A 14,201-nucleotide genomic window follows, 5' to 3' on the forward strand; every position below is an offset into this window, starting at 1 on the left:
AATAGCATTATACATTACACAGAAGTACATAAGCACTCACCAGCAAATAAGGCTGGTGGTACTAGGTGACACAGGGTGGGAAGGTCATAAGGTAAGCAAAAGCAAGAGCTGCAGCACCCTCATGGCTCAGATCATGGAGGAGATATGACCTATGACACTCACCTTGGGAGCCACCAGACCACTCAATGCGCAATGCAGGCACTCACCTTGCTCTGTGCAGAGGACCTCAGAACAGTAGAATTTCTCCTCGTGTCCAGTTGAAGTGTTAGTCCATTCTGTTTATGAAATGAGTGCCCTATTTATCAGGTTGCTTGAAAGGTGATGGTTTTATTTCTCTTTCAACCCATGTTCTGAAGGAGCCAGACTGGCTTTTTGAAACAAAATCTATTCACATAAAGATTCAGATCTGAGCAGAGCAAACACATAAATTTAAAAAATTCTTTACTGATGTTCCTGGTACAGTGATCTGATGGTTAAATCCTTTAGTATTGCTGTTCAACCTTTGGAAGTGGAAGGCATAGACTCCTCACCCTCCCTTTTTGTTGTAAGTGGTGTTATTGTCCTCCCTTTTTGGTAAAAACAACATCATTGATTGAGGCAAAAGGGCTTCCTCCTTCTTTTCCTTCCCCCCCCACTCCTGTCTCTAATGAAATTTTGTAAGATTTGGGGCTCTTTTTTTTCAGTGTTGAATCTGCAGGATCTGTTTCTTTGAAACCTTTAGGAGAAAGAAAAATGCAGTTAGCATATTCTACTTTGTGCTTCTGTGTGCTAATGCTAATTACCTACTGTTTCAGTGCTACCCTCCAGTATCCAGTCACAAAAAGGGAGTAGATGCAAAGAGATAATTTTGCCTTCCTTGCTGGAAATTGCTGCCAACATTTTGTTCTTTTTTGTAACATTACCATACTTGCTTTCTAGCCAAGTAATATGATTCTACTGAGCTGTACACATAAATACATGTGTACATTGTAACTTTTTATTATTAGTATCATAAGAGCAGGTCTCCAAGTTGATACAGTCTGATGAGGGTTGCAGATCAAGTTTCTACCAGCTTTGCATCAGGAGTTGTACAGGAGGAGTTGCAAGAATCAGCAGGAAGTACAAGATTATTAATCACAAGGAGCAGGCAGACTGGTGGCTATACAGGGTCTTCATTCTCACACCTGTACCCAGCAGTCAAGCAAAATCATTTGGCTGAATTAAACAGTGATATCAGTACATCTGTCTTCTCTGTTTCGATATGATTTCATATCATAGGCTACTACTTCATATCATAGGCTATTTTGCAGTGTGCAGATTTCTGTTGGAAGTTACAAACATAAAACATTATTGAAATTAAAGAAAAAGCAGGAGCCAGAAGTACTTTAAGTTTGCCCTTCCTTTTAGAATGAATTTCATGCTCCTGATGGAAGACCACCATACTAATTGTCTCAAGGCTTTTTTTTTTTTTTTTTTTTTTGTGTTTTACTATGCATTTTCCCACTTTGATTGGACTGGGATCATAAAATTAATCTTCAGAAAAAACTGAACTCTTTAAAAGCAGTTGCAAATGTATTCAGGATCTTGGCAGGAGAAAAAATAAGACATCTATTAATTTCTTACTCTGGGCTTAGATACTACTGACATAGTAGAACCAAGCTCTTCCAAGACAGGAAATAAAGTTTATTTGAGTGATAGAGTCAATATCAAATTGGCTGAAATAATCTGACAAATCTCAACAAAGCACATCTTACAGCATCACTGTGAACAGCAGAGCTTGTGCAGGCACAATTCCACAGAGGAATTCAAGTATGAAGATACAGGAACTACTGGGGACCTGAAGAATACTCAAACTTGATCTAAGAGAACAACAGTGTTTATCATCCATAATCTATTAAGATGAAAAATAATTTGCCATGCTTTGTGATTTTTCCCAAATAATTTGTTTTATTTTTATATTCATCTTCTCAAATTATTTGTTAGGCAGCTTTCATATGTGTAGTTGAGCCATGTTTGCATACTTTCCATCACAGAAAGTTTTGTATAGCAATTGGAAGGTCTTTTATTTTTTGTTTTGTTTTGTTTTGGAGTTTGCTGCTTGGAATTTGTGACTGAGCACCTTCACTTAAATTCATCCCATCTAACATCAGCCACATTTCAAGACACAGGACTCTTTAGAGTGTGGCTCAGCCCACTTGAGGTCTGCAGCTTTCACTGCCTGCCAGAACCCAGGACATCTCCCCGGCTGTCCTGGATGGCTTGAGGCCGTGCCAGGGGGCTCAGAGACCTTGGCACAGAGCCCAAGACACTTGTGACTTTGATTTTGACCCATGGAGCAAATAACCACCTTTATATGAAGAATTACAAGTCAAGAGAGTTTAAGTAGAATAATAGTTAGTTTGTCACGGGGTGAAATGTAGATTTTTGGGGTTTTAGAATGGGGGCTCGGGGTCCCAAGATGGAGGAATTTGGGCGTGCCCTGTCCTTCTTCTTTCTTCTTCCTAGCCTCCACCTTCTGGGTGATGTTGAAACTTTTGGATTGGTTTAAGGTAGAAACTCACTGCCTAACATAAGTGATAGGTATTGGTAAGTTATTGTAAATTTTGTACATGCAGTTTTTAGTATAAAATATAATACTGCCTCTGAGGCGGGCAGTGTGCCTCAACCTGACCTGCCAGACGGACCTTGGCGGGTCGGAGAAAGAATGTTATAGATAAGAAGTAATAAACAACCTTGAGAACGAGAACAGAAGAATCCTGACTCCTTCTTCGACTTCTGGGCTGGGAAAAGGACACTTGTGTGTATCTCAGGGTCACTCTGACCAGCAGAGATTCTGAGAACTGCCCATGCAGGACTTTTGGGGAAGTACTGAAGCATATATCTGGTGTTATATATCTGGAACTTGGTGATACTTTGGTTCTCTGGATGGTGTTATATTTATCAAAGGTTTTTACTGAAGCTGTTCAGTTTGTCTGAAGAAACACTCTGTTGTTGGTTCTATGAAACACACTAGGTATTTCTCGGGGCTTAAAAGTCGCTGCTAAGCAATATTGTAAATCAAAGGAGAGTCTGACGAAGGGGAGAGAGAATGACGCATCTGACTCCATCATCAGAAGGCTAATTAATTACTTTATTATACTACATTATATACATTTCATCTAAATTGAATCTGCCATGCACTCAATCTTGCTCACAACTGCTCACACTGCACTCATCTCTGATTCTCCCCTGACTGTCCCGTGACAGTCCAACACACACACACACACACACACACACACTTGGCCCTGGTAGGCCAAGGGAACAAAACACCATCACTTTGGGTAAACCATTTCCATATTGCATTCTACTTTTGCACAGCACAGGCACAGCAAGCGAGATAAGAGTTGTGTTTTCCTTCTTCTCTGCTTGTCTCACAGCTTCTCTCTGTTCAGAGGCATGTGAATACCACAAAGCAAAGTTTCATAGTAAGCAAAATTTTGTCTTAGTGCCTGACCTTGCTGTAAATTTAAAAAAGAGCATGGCAGTGCATGGCAGTGTATGTACAGGAAGGGCCTGACAAAAAAAGACAAAATACTGATCATTGAGGAATTTAATAATTCTCACATTTCTTCTGAGAGCACGAATGGGAATAGTAATGTAGAATATATATTTTTTCATAGCTGATAAAAACAAAGCAATTGGATAAAATAGAATCATCAGTGGTGAGCATTAGGGGACCTTTTTATTACAATGAATGAAGAGTGAAATGCTCACGTCTCTGTAACAGAAGAGGCAGATACTACATCTATTATTCCTCTTGCACATCATCCCAGAATAATGTACCCCTAGATGTTTTGTTCTGCCTGATTTTCATTTAAGTGGTTTCTGGAAATTATGGTATAATTTCAAAATGACCTTCATAAATCCTTTGGGAACAATTATTTTAACATTGCACAAAAATTACATCCTGTGATGTCCGATGCTTCATCTTTGAATAAAATAATGCATCCTCATCAATTTAAGTAAAAGAACCTGTATAAAATCAAAGACATCAGTGACTCAAGTGCTTTTTTTTACCTAGATATTTGTAATAGAAATTTAAATTTTCAAAGAACCAGAATCATCATATGTTAATCTCATAAATCTTCTCTGAATAATTTTCAGATGCTTAGTTCATGTGGATCTTAGAGTACCTGCTAGGATAATTTTTTCCATCTATGTGGCCTTGTAAAATTATTTATATGGGGGAAATATCAATATTTTATTTTATCTTATCTATCAAAAAGCCTTCACTTTGACATCCACAGATTACTTTAAATTTAGACCTGATAGAGAGTGACATAGACTGAAGCATTTTCTGCATGAAACTAAGTCTTGCACAGGCAGCCTAAAGAGCCATTTTATGTAGCATTTGCTATTCTTGTCATTATTTATTCTAAATGTGTTTTATGTTGTTTTTCTTCAACCATTAGACACTGTCTTGCTAATTGCTGTGCAGACTGTCCTTCCTTAGGTTTTCATAAGTCAGCCCCTAAAATCTTGCTAATCCCTTTCATTATTCCTTTCCATGCTCCCAACACTGAGAGTGCATTTCTAGAACAATACACTCCAAGCTGTGCACATCATCCCAGTGCAGGAACATGCCAGGTCTTGGTTCTGCAACTCTGTATAGACAAGCTACAAACAGCCTGTACAAGTCTGGCAGAGTCTGTGAGGCGTCATGATAACCTGGGTGGCATTGCTTTGTTATCATATATGTGCCAATTATGTATATTAATACAGCAATTTACAAAGACAATTATATACATATTTTTAGAAAACTACATTAAATTAATTTCCACACTTCAGACCATATTGCATTTTCAGAGGAAGCCTGCAAAGTGTCTTGTCAATTGGCATGCTGAAGACAGCAAATGAGGAAAAAAGGTGTGCCTCTGGAAATATTTAGTGGAGCCATGGCTTTAGACTCCTCTCTGACTGTCAACATGACACAGAACTGTTTGTTGGCAGCAGCTGGAACTTTTTGCAAGGAATATGTTGATCAATATACTGCACAAAGAACTGTCTTGCAGGCAGCAGTGTAGCAGGGAAAAGTATATGACCCCAATGTAGATGGAGAAATTGTTGGCCTAAGCCCCATCTCTATAAGCAGAAGAGATACAAGATCTTTGGTGGGAGAGGGAGGAGGTGACAATGGAGTGTAAATAATCAAAATTCTTGAAAGGGATAAAATAGGACAAGGCATAAAAATGAGCAGAGTTTTCACCATGGTTAGGAAAAAGAAAATTAAAAAGGAGTTGTGTGATACGTGCTGCAAAAATAGAGGAATATCTGAGTGGTGAGTGAGTGAGACGTGCAAATAGTGCAGCCTCTGCTTGGAGCAGCACAGAGAGAAGGTGGTAACAAAACATTCCAGGTACATCCTCAGGAGATGGAGCTGGAGACAAGGTACAGCACTCAAAAAGGAAAGTGAATTTAGGAGGGAGTTTGTGGGATGAACAATAGAGTCCTTGAAGACAGTAGTGCTCTTAACCACTGGGAGCTTGGCATGCTGCCATCTTTTTATTCTGTCTCACTACTCTCATATGTGTCTCAGTCATGACAGGACATCCTGGTTCTGGTCTAGGAAAGAGTCTGAAAGGCAGTTTAGCTCAAAATGTAACTGTTCACTCTTTTCTAGGTCTTTACTGAATTAGCTGTCATCTGCACACCCATTCCTTTGATGAATTTGTTTCCTAAATCACAGAGCTGAATTGATGAAATTTTTGGAGTAGAAGCAGTTTGAGTTGAACTATGATTCATTTATTTCTCATAAAAGCTCATTAAAGGCTGATAATTGACCCAATACTTTCCATCAAATTTGAATTAAATCACACTGGAAATCAGTTACCAAATTCCCAAAGGTATTTTTACTTTGTAGGAAAATGAAAATGAAAAGAGATTGCTCAGAGAAAAATGCTTTAATTTGACATTTCTGAAAAGTGTAGATTTCTGCACTTTGTTCTTCTCCACCTGAGAATATAATGAATGCAAGTATTTCACTATTTTGCTTTGAATTACAAAACAAATAATTTGTTTAGCGCTTTCTAAATTATGGAAATCCTGTGGAACCATGAAAGTGCAGGGGAGGAGATTAAAAAATGCAAATTTCATTTTAGTTGTCCGCTCTCTTGTTTTGAGCATGGTCTCAGTTAAATTAACAGCAGTCATGGATCATCCAAATGCTGAACAACCTTTGGATGCAAAAGTTCCAGAGGGCTGGAGGTAGTAATGGTTGTCTCCTTCCACTCTGATCTTGCTGGGATTTGGAACCCAGCCTCAAGCATCATCACATTATACCAGAGGATATCTTGAAAGGAGCTGAATGGGGACTTGGACCCCTATGGCCTCTTCTGTGTGATGCAGCCCTCTTGCCAACATGAGACAAAGTATTTCCTCACTCTCCCCCCCTCCTCTGATCCACAAATTCACTCTGAGCTCATGTCAGAGGGGTGATAGAGGAGCATGGTACAAGATACATGGAAAACAGATGCTGATCTCTCCCTTTTTCAAGTGCAGAGGAAATTTTAATTTCTCCTGCTAGTTATGCTGGTTCTGCAGTAAACAAAAAAGCACCCAGGTTGATCACTTAAAGCCAAAGTCTTCCCATTTCAACACACACAGTTCCACAAACATAACTTGACCACTGCTGTGAAAAGAAATATTGTACTTGAGGGAAATAGCTCATGTTCAGCTGACTGTAAATCTGTTTCAAAGGTTACACTATTCACTCTTCCTTGTCAGTTTTCAGTTGAAACATTTTGATTGGTGGGAAGAAATATTTGTTTTAGTTGAGTTTAAGTTCAAGAAAGCATCACCTGAACTTCAAAATGAAAACTTAGGGTCAGACAGAGAAAAAATGACAGATTTTTTAGATAGTGGAAGTTCAGTTCAGCACCTGTCTTTCCTTCTGCAGAATGATACACTTCTCTCCAGATTTCTCTCTTTGACTGAATTTCAGCAAATTTCTCATTGTATTACTTCACAGGTTTTCTATTTGTATCTTTTTGTATCTTTGAACATTTGGGATATCTCTAGTTCCCAGTGTACTATTCCTCTGCTCTCAGAGGTATTTGCAGGTTCTGCACATTTGTTTCAAGTTAATTTCATTGTCTAAATCACTAAGGGTTACTTGCCATATTCCCAATGAATATTTTTCTCTGAATTACTTTGTCTGAGAAGTCCCTTTGCATCCCAAGTTTTCAGTTATATGCCAGGGATCTTACAAAGACTGTATATGAATTAATTTTGAGACATGTTTTAAATGATAACAAACCCAAAGAGTTTTCATATACCCTTTCATCTTTGCCACCAATTTTTTAAAAAAAAAAATCAAGTTTAGCTGAAGACATTTCTTCTTTTTAAATCTTTCCACCAATGATTCATTCTTAGACTTGCCTTTTGGTCAGTCACTGGAGACCCTGAAAGTGAAGACTATGGTACAGTTGTTTAATTCTTAATTTCTTTTTGAATTAAACCAGTATTCTCCCTCTCTGTATATATGCATGTTTGTTTGCCTGAATCCATGATACTCTCCTGTAAAGTCTGTTCTGGTGCTCCTGCAGATGGTGATGGCCAATAGCAGGTACCTTGGATAGAACAGAAGGGCAAGGCCAACAAGTAAAGTTACTTTCCCATCACACCCTCTCAGCCTCCAGCAAGCTACTTCTCAGGGGCTTCATGGGAGAGAGATGTCCTTGAATTGAAAAGTCTCAGTAGGACTCTTCTCTCAGAGCTCTGTCCAATTGCTTTTTCAACTCATGCATTCACAAAATCCTGTAGCAAGAAGTTTGAAAACATCAGATATGTATTACACGATGGATATTTCATTTCAATTATCTTGGATATACCCAGGTACTCAATTAAACTGACAAGTCTTTTCCTCTCATTTCTTGTCTGTTTTCCCTGTTTCTTGGCCTTTTTCCTCCCTTAAAATAACTTTGTTTTATAACTACTTTAAGGAGGTAAAAGCCCTGAGGAGAACCCAGCTGAAGAGAGCAATTTAGATAGTTTATGAAGCTGAGGATCTAAAAAGAAGTAACCCAGACAATTACCCCAAGAGAATCTATAATTTTGCTCTATAATGTAGTCAAACAAACATACTATTGAAGAATAGATTAAGATATGAAACGCTGTTAATCTGCAATGATATATTTACATTAGTTTTCACCAGAATATATTTGATTTACTTCTCCTAAATGGACGTTTAATGGACACAGCACTCAGCCAATGACAGGCCATAAATTACCCATCCCAGGAGGGGCACCACACTGGGCCAGGTTTGGAGACAGCCTGCCAGCCACAGAGCTACCTCCTGTCTCCTCCTGAGTTTGGTGGAAGCAGAGGCTACTTAGAAAGTTAAAAATATATTCTTTCCTCTCCCAGTGAATCAAAATAAGTCATGAACACCACGTGATGCTTCCTCACCTCCCACCTGTTCTGGTACACACTCATGTCCTGATCAAACTGATATTCTGCCCAGATCTTATAGGAGTTCTCCTTTTTGCTGTCTAATCCCTGTGTGCTTGAGCTACTACTGTTTCCACCAGCTTTTGGAATCACAGTAAGCTCCCCATTTAAACCTCAGAGTTTAAACAGCAAATATTCTCTCCTCATGTAACATTAGCTAGGACCTGTTCATATACTGAGTTTTTATCTTATCTGAAAAGAATGATTAATCAGTGCACAGAAAACTATCCCTGTTTGGGGAGGGAAATCTTTCTCCTATATTCATGCAAATTATGAACTATTTTTCCATTGCCAGACTTGAGGTATTTCTGGGTAGGTGGTAAAAGGAGGGGTGAAATTATATGAGCAGTATAAAATATATTTTAAATGGGTTAGGAAATAAAAACAAAGGAAACTTTGTCTATAATATTTGAGTTTCTTCTAAAAATATGTCTTGCTGTAATTTCTAGTTTTACTGGTTACAGGGATTTCAATCTACTCCATTTACTCTAGCCTCTTAGAAAAAGATTACAACAGCCTTGGGGTAATTAGAAAGTGATGAAAGAGACCTTGCAGAATCCTCCTTTCAAATATTAAGTATACATGGTCCAATCAGATTAGCTTTAAAGCAAACTTCCAATGCTGCACTTTTTACAGCTTTTATTGTCCACCTGAGCATGCAAATGTTCTTAAACAGAGAATAAGTTTCCTTTTGTCTGAGATCAAAACCTTTTCTGGTAATGAATGATGCCATACAGTTAGCAACATAAGTCATTTATATGCTCTTTAAATCATTGCACAGCATAAGAATCAGATCCTACACCAGATTCTTTTGCCTGCATAACAAAATCAAATTTTTGATTGCTATATGCATTCATTATGCTCTCCAGACATAAAATTGTGTAAGAATCTAACCAGAGACAGAGAGTACAGGATAATCTGAAACAGATTAACCAGAGGAGGAAACTGAACCGGCACAATGAAAGCCAATGATACTTTCCCAAAGACAAATTGCCATTGTATTAAGGGACTAGAAAGCACCCCATAGTCTGGTGTGTGTATATGGGGGACAAAGACTAATAAAACCATTGATTTTATTACTGTTATGATGTTTCCAAGGATTTAGAAATAGTAAACATCTATGTTATATTTTTTTCCAGCAAAAGATGAGGGCAAAAGTTTCATAAATCAGTGACTAGACTTCTAAGGACAGTAGATGAAGAACATGATCATAAGTTAACTGTAAAATGAGTGAATGATAGAGATTAGAAACCACTTAAATTGATGGGCCACTTTATCTAGAAAGTATATGGTGCAGCAAGAAGTACTCAGAAATGAATACAAAAAATAACCAAATATGTTGCTTATGCAAACATTTATTCAGTTCATGGGAACCATCAAGGATAGGAAGATGGCTGAAGTATTACATACCATCATTATTTCAGAAAGCCTTGGGATATACCATAAAACTGTAAACAAGATATATGAGAAGCTACACCTATTTTTGGAAAGGCCTGCCTTTGAAGCAGCTGAACTCTGGGTAGGGAACTGCAGCAATATATTAACATTCACTTAGTGTCCAGTCTGTAAATTAAGTGGAAATTGAAACACATTCTGTATGACACAGTAGATACATTAAAGAAAAGGAATCCACTAAAACAGGCTTGTGCATTCAATAAGACATTAAGACCAAGAATTAGTCATGTTACAGTGTAAGTCAGTTGAAGGGGCTGCTGTGCTCTCTGGGGTCCTGCTGATTCTTTCTGATGTGGATATTCCCTCTTCTCATTCTTGCTGCTTACCTATAGAGGGATATCAGCTCAGGAAAGGCTTACAGGAATGAAAGGGTAAGAGGGGGGTACAAAATGACAATTTCTTTTTACCATGAGGAATAGTGTAAGATAAGGGAAGTCATGGTTTCATAATTTAACTTTTGAATTTCCAGATTATATCTCCAGTATGCCTATCAGCATCACAGTGCACCACACATTTGCTAATGGCTTATGAGCACAACTCTCTCACTGCAGTTAAATTACTTGTAATATATCAAGATAGAAATATGTCTTCAGGAAGCTCTGAGAAGTGGGAACAGAGAGCATGATAAAAACGTAGTGTAAATTTTGCTAGGAGCACTGGATAGCTCTGAAATTACCTTCTAATTTGCTTGCTCATACATTTTTTTAATATAAGCTGAAAAGTTCATATAGGATCTGATTCAGAGAAGACAACCTTGGGACACTTGGAACTCAGGCCAGAGGAAAAAAAAAAAATTACTGGGTAATCACTGGGTAATCAGTATGGGTTTACTTGCAATATTCCAGTCACTTTAATTTTTGGAGTAAGAGCTAGAAATATTGTTTGGAGGAGTAACAACTTTTTATGAGGGTTGTACTCTTTTTTTCGCCCACCAAATCTGACAGTATGGAGGGAACCATGAGCACTCAGGGCAGGACAAAATACTCAGTTCATGTTGTGGAAAAGACAAAAAACCTGTGACAGAGACCCTGATGAAATGGGAATGGCTATGCCATCAAACCAGAATCAGTATGACAAGACTCAGGTGTGTAGGATAGCACTGAACTGGAATGAGGTCTCAAGGACTTGGGTCTGGAGCATTCTCATTTTATACTTTTATAGCTGGCTGAGCCTTCTTCAGTTGGCACTCATCCACACCTAACTCTGTCTTGCTTTAAAGACTCAGACCATGTGTCTTAAAGACCCAGCTTTCTAATGATTTTTCCATCTGCTTTTCAGCAGTTTTATCTAAACCATGTTTCCTTGGCTCATTGAGGACATCATCCCTGTACGTGACCAACATAAGAATCTGAATCCTGTGATTACATTTTTACTTTTTGCATGGACTCCAGCCTCTCTTTGCATACTTTTGGGATGAATTAGGAAGGTGTGATAAAACGAGACTATTTTTTTGAAGGATCTCTGCTTTGGTTGTAGCAAATGCTAAGAGCTGTGTAGAGAATGGAAAAGAAATTGGGGAAAAAGAATAAATAATGGTCTCCTGGCTGGGGATGTTGAATTCCATCCAAGAGACTGGATTATAAATGTACATCTGCCAAAAATTTCTCAGTGTGATCCTGGGCAGGTCATTCACCTAAACTTCTCACAGGTGTTCTGTGGTTGTGTTTTTTACCCACTGTTAGGTATCAGTATGGCTTGGGCTCATGCTGTTTTGTTGCAGAAGTGCCAACTAGTGACAAGTCAGACTGCAGGAAATTTTATTATTTAAAAGACTCAAAGATTTTGAAAAACAGATTTGTTCCAAGTCAGTGTATATTCCTTAGATTAGGTAATTTCTGGTGGGTCAATTTTTATTGAACAAGTGATTTCACACTGTTTAAACAGAGTAGTTAATTTTGTAAGTTGTACTATCATAAAAGAAGTCTATCAGCTTTTTAAATATTTGAAGCAACATAAAAAAAAAGCAAACCTCAATTTAGGCATTGGATATTCTCAAAATTCAATGTTCCTGCCAAGAAGAAATTTCGGTGTGTATTGAAAAGAACCATGTTTGCAAAATCCTGCTTTCGAGATAAATTTTTATTCTAGAGGATGACATTTCATTTGTTTCCATCACTGGTACTTTTCACAATGATAAGCCAATGGTTTGGGGTGTCAAAGACACATTGCTTTATAGTGCTGATGTTCTGAAAATTTAGGGCCCTCAAACTGGCCACTTTAAATTAATGGGTTTTATAACCTTAATGGATCTGTGCCTTGGCTCTCCAGCCAAAAAGTGAGGATAATAAACTCTCAGGATTTTTCTGTGAATATTCAGAGATAACAGTAGCTGCAATGGAAGAGTCTAAGATGTTACTTCTAACTCTTAGCAGGATTTGGATGTTGTGCAGTAAATAAGACCTGGGGCCATACTCTATGAATCTGCAAGTGCCAAGTAGCTCATCAGTAATTAGGTATCAGCTATTTTGTGCCCTGATGCAGCTGAAATGGCACAGACAATGCAGAGTATGGTCATGCACTAAAACAGTATCATAAACATTAACCCCAAGAAACCTAGCTGAGATTTTACAAAGAATCAAATTCTGGTCTCTGCTCTGTGAGAGTTCACAAATTAAGAGAGATTGCAAATTATTAAGCTCAATATTGCTCCCTGAAGAATAATTGCAAAAATTATTTCAATTAAGCTCAGGTTGCCACAGATTCTCCTACAATTTTAGTAAATTTGAAGGAATATATATCTATAAATTATATTGAGACAAAAGATTATATATTTATTTATATTATGCTTACTTTTTGAAACAAATTTTTCAGGGTAATTAATAAAACCTGTAGAAAAAATGTACTCTCCTAATGATTCCAGTGCCAGCAGATTTCAGGAGAAGTCTTTCCTGTCTGCAAATCCTTATTTATTAATTCTAGGTCCTGCTGTAGGCAAGGAAAAGCAGTTACAGAATTTGTTATATGGTATAATAGCCAAAAAAATTTTCATCATATTGAGAAGAAAGAAGTGAATTCTGTCTATAACAAATCCTCAAAATGAAAGTTTTACCAGGCTTTTAAGTTGTAAATTGAGTATAACTGCTGAAGAACTGTTGAGTACAGACAAAATCTTAAATTAAATGGAAGATGTTTCTCTGAAAAGTCTCTCTACCTTCCTAATGAATAAAAAAGTAACTTTCAGGGAATTCCAAAAGGCCAGCACTCAGATTTCATTGCCATCCAAACCTAAGAGAGAAAGGTCTTTTTTTCCCACTCTCCCATGTCTCTTTGTGAAACAACAGAAAATATCCTTTTAAGCCTTACCTAAGAGTCAAGAATACTCTCAAAAGATAATGATTATTTTAACAAGCACAAGAGTTAAGGAAGATTTTTAAAGAAACTATATCCATTTTTAAAAAAGAAAAGAAAAATTACTATCAAAACTTTGTTAATATAATTTTTGTTGTTGTTACTAGTGTTATTATTACTGTGTTAACATTTTCAAATTTGTTAAATGAAAACCTGCTTTAATAGAGAATATTTTTATTCACATGAGGATTAGCTGGCTATAAGGCACTATTTATGCAGCAGACCTTCAAAAATATGATAGACAATACTCTCCTCTTCTGAATTTTTAAGAACTGTATGTATGTCTGTGGGGACTGTCTATGTGAAAAAATTTCTTTAAGAACTGCAGAAAAAAAAAATCGAACACTTAATTTGGAATTACTTATTTATAAATCATGCATGTTTGGACTAACTTGAAACAGAACCTGAACTTCTGTCAAAAATTAATTGACCTATATATAAATACCTGAGAAACAGCAATGAATACAGGAAAGACTTGAAATTGGAAGTAGCCTGACACGGGGTACCTGTATCGCCCTGAAAGAACAGGAACTGAAGAAGCTGCCAACACTGCATAAACAAAGGAGAGCAGCAGCTCACATGCAAATCTTGGGGAGTCCTGGACAGATGTTCTCTCTTTTCTGAAATTATGGAACCAGGAAGTAAATGATCTTGAAATGGAACAAGGAAAGTTACACACAATTCTTATGTTTCGCCTTCAGTTCTTTTGCTATCTAAGCACTCTGCCCCAACTTTTTCAAGTAAACAATCAAGGAAACCAAGGAAGGAGCTGACTGACAGCATCATAAAATGTTACCTGCTGTTTCGCTGTAAAATCTGCAATATAGGAGTATCATCTTAACACCATCACCAAAGTAAAAAGAGCCAGAGAAAAATTATGAAAACCTACTGATTACATTTTTCTCGTTTGTCTAATGATCTAAGAAATAACA

The sequence above is a fragment of the Molothrus aeneus genome, chromosome 1 (assembly GCF_037042795.1).
Source record: "Molothrus aeneus isolate 106 chromosome 1, BPBGC_Maene_1.0, whole genome shotgun sequence".
In the NCBI taxonomy this organism is placed as follows: domain Eukaryota; kingdom Metazoa; phylum Chordata; class Aves; order Passeriformes; family Icteridae; genus Molothrus; species Molothrus aeneus.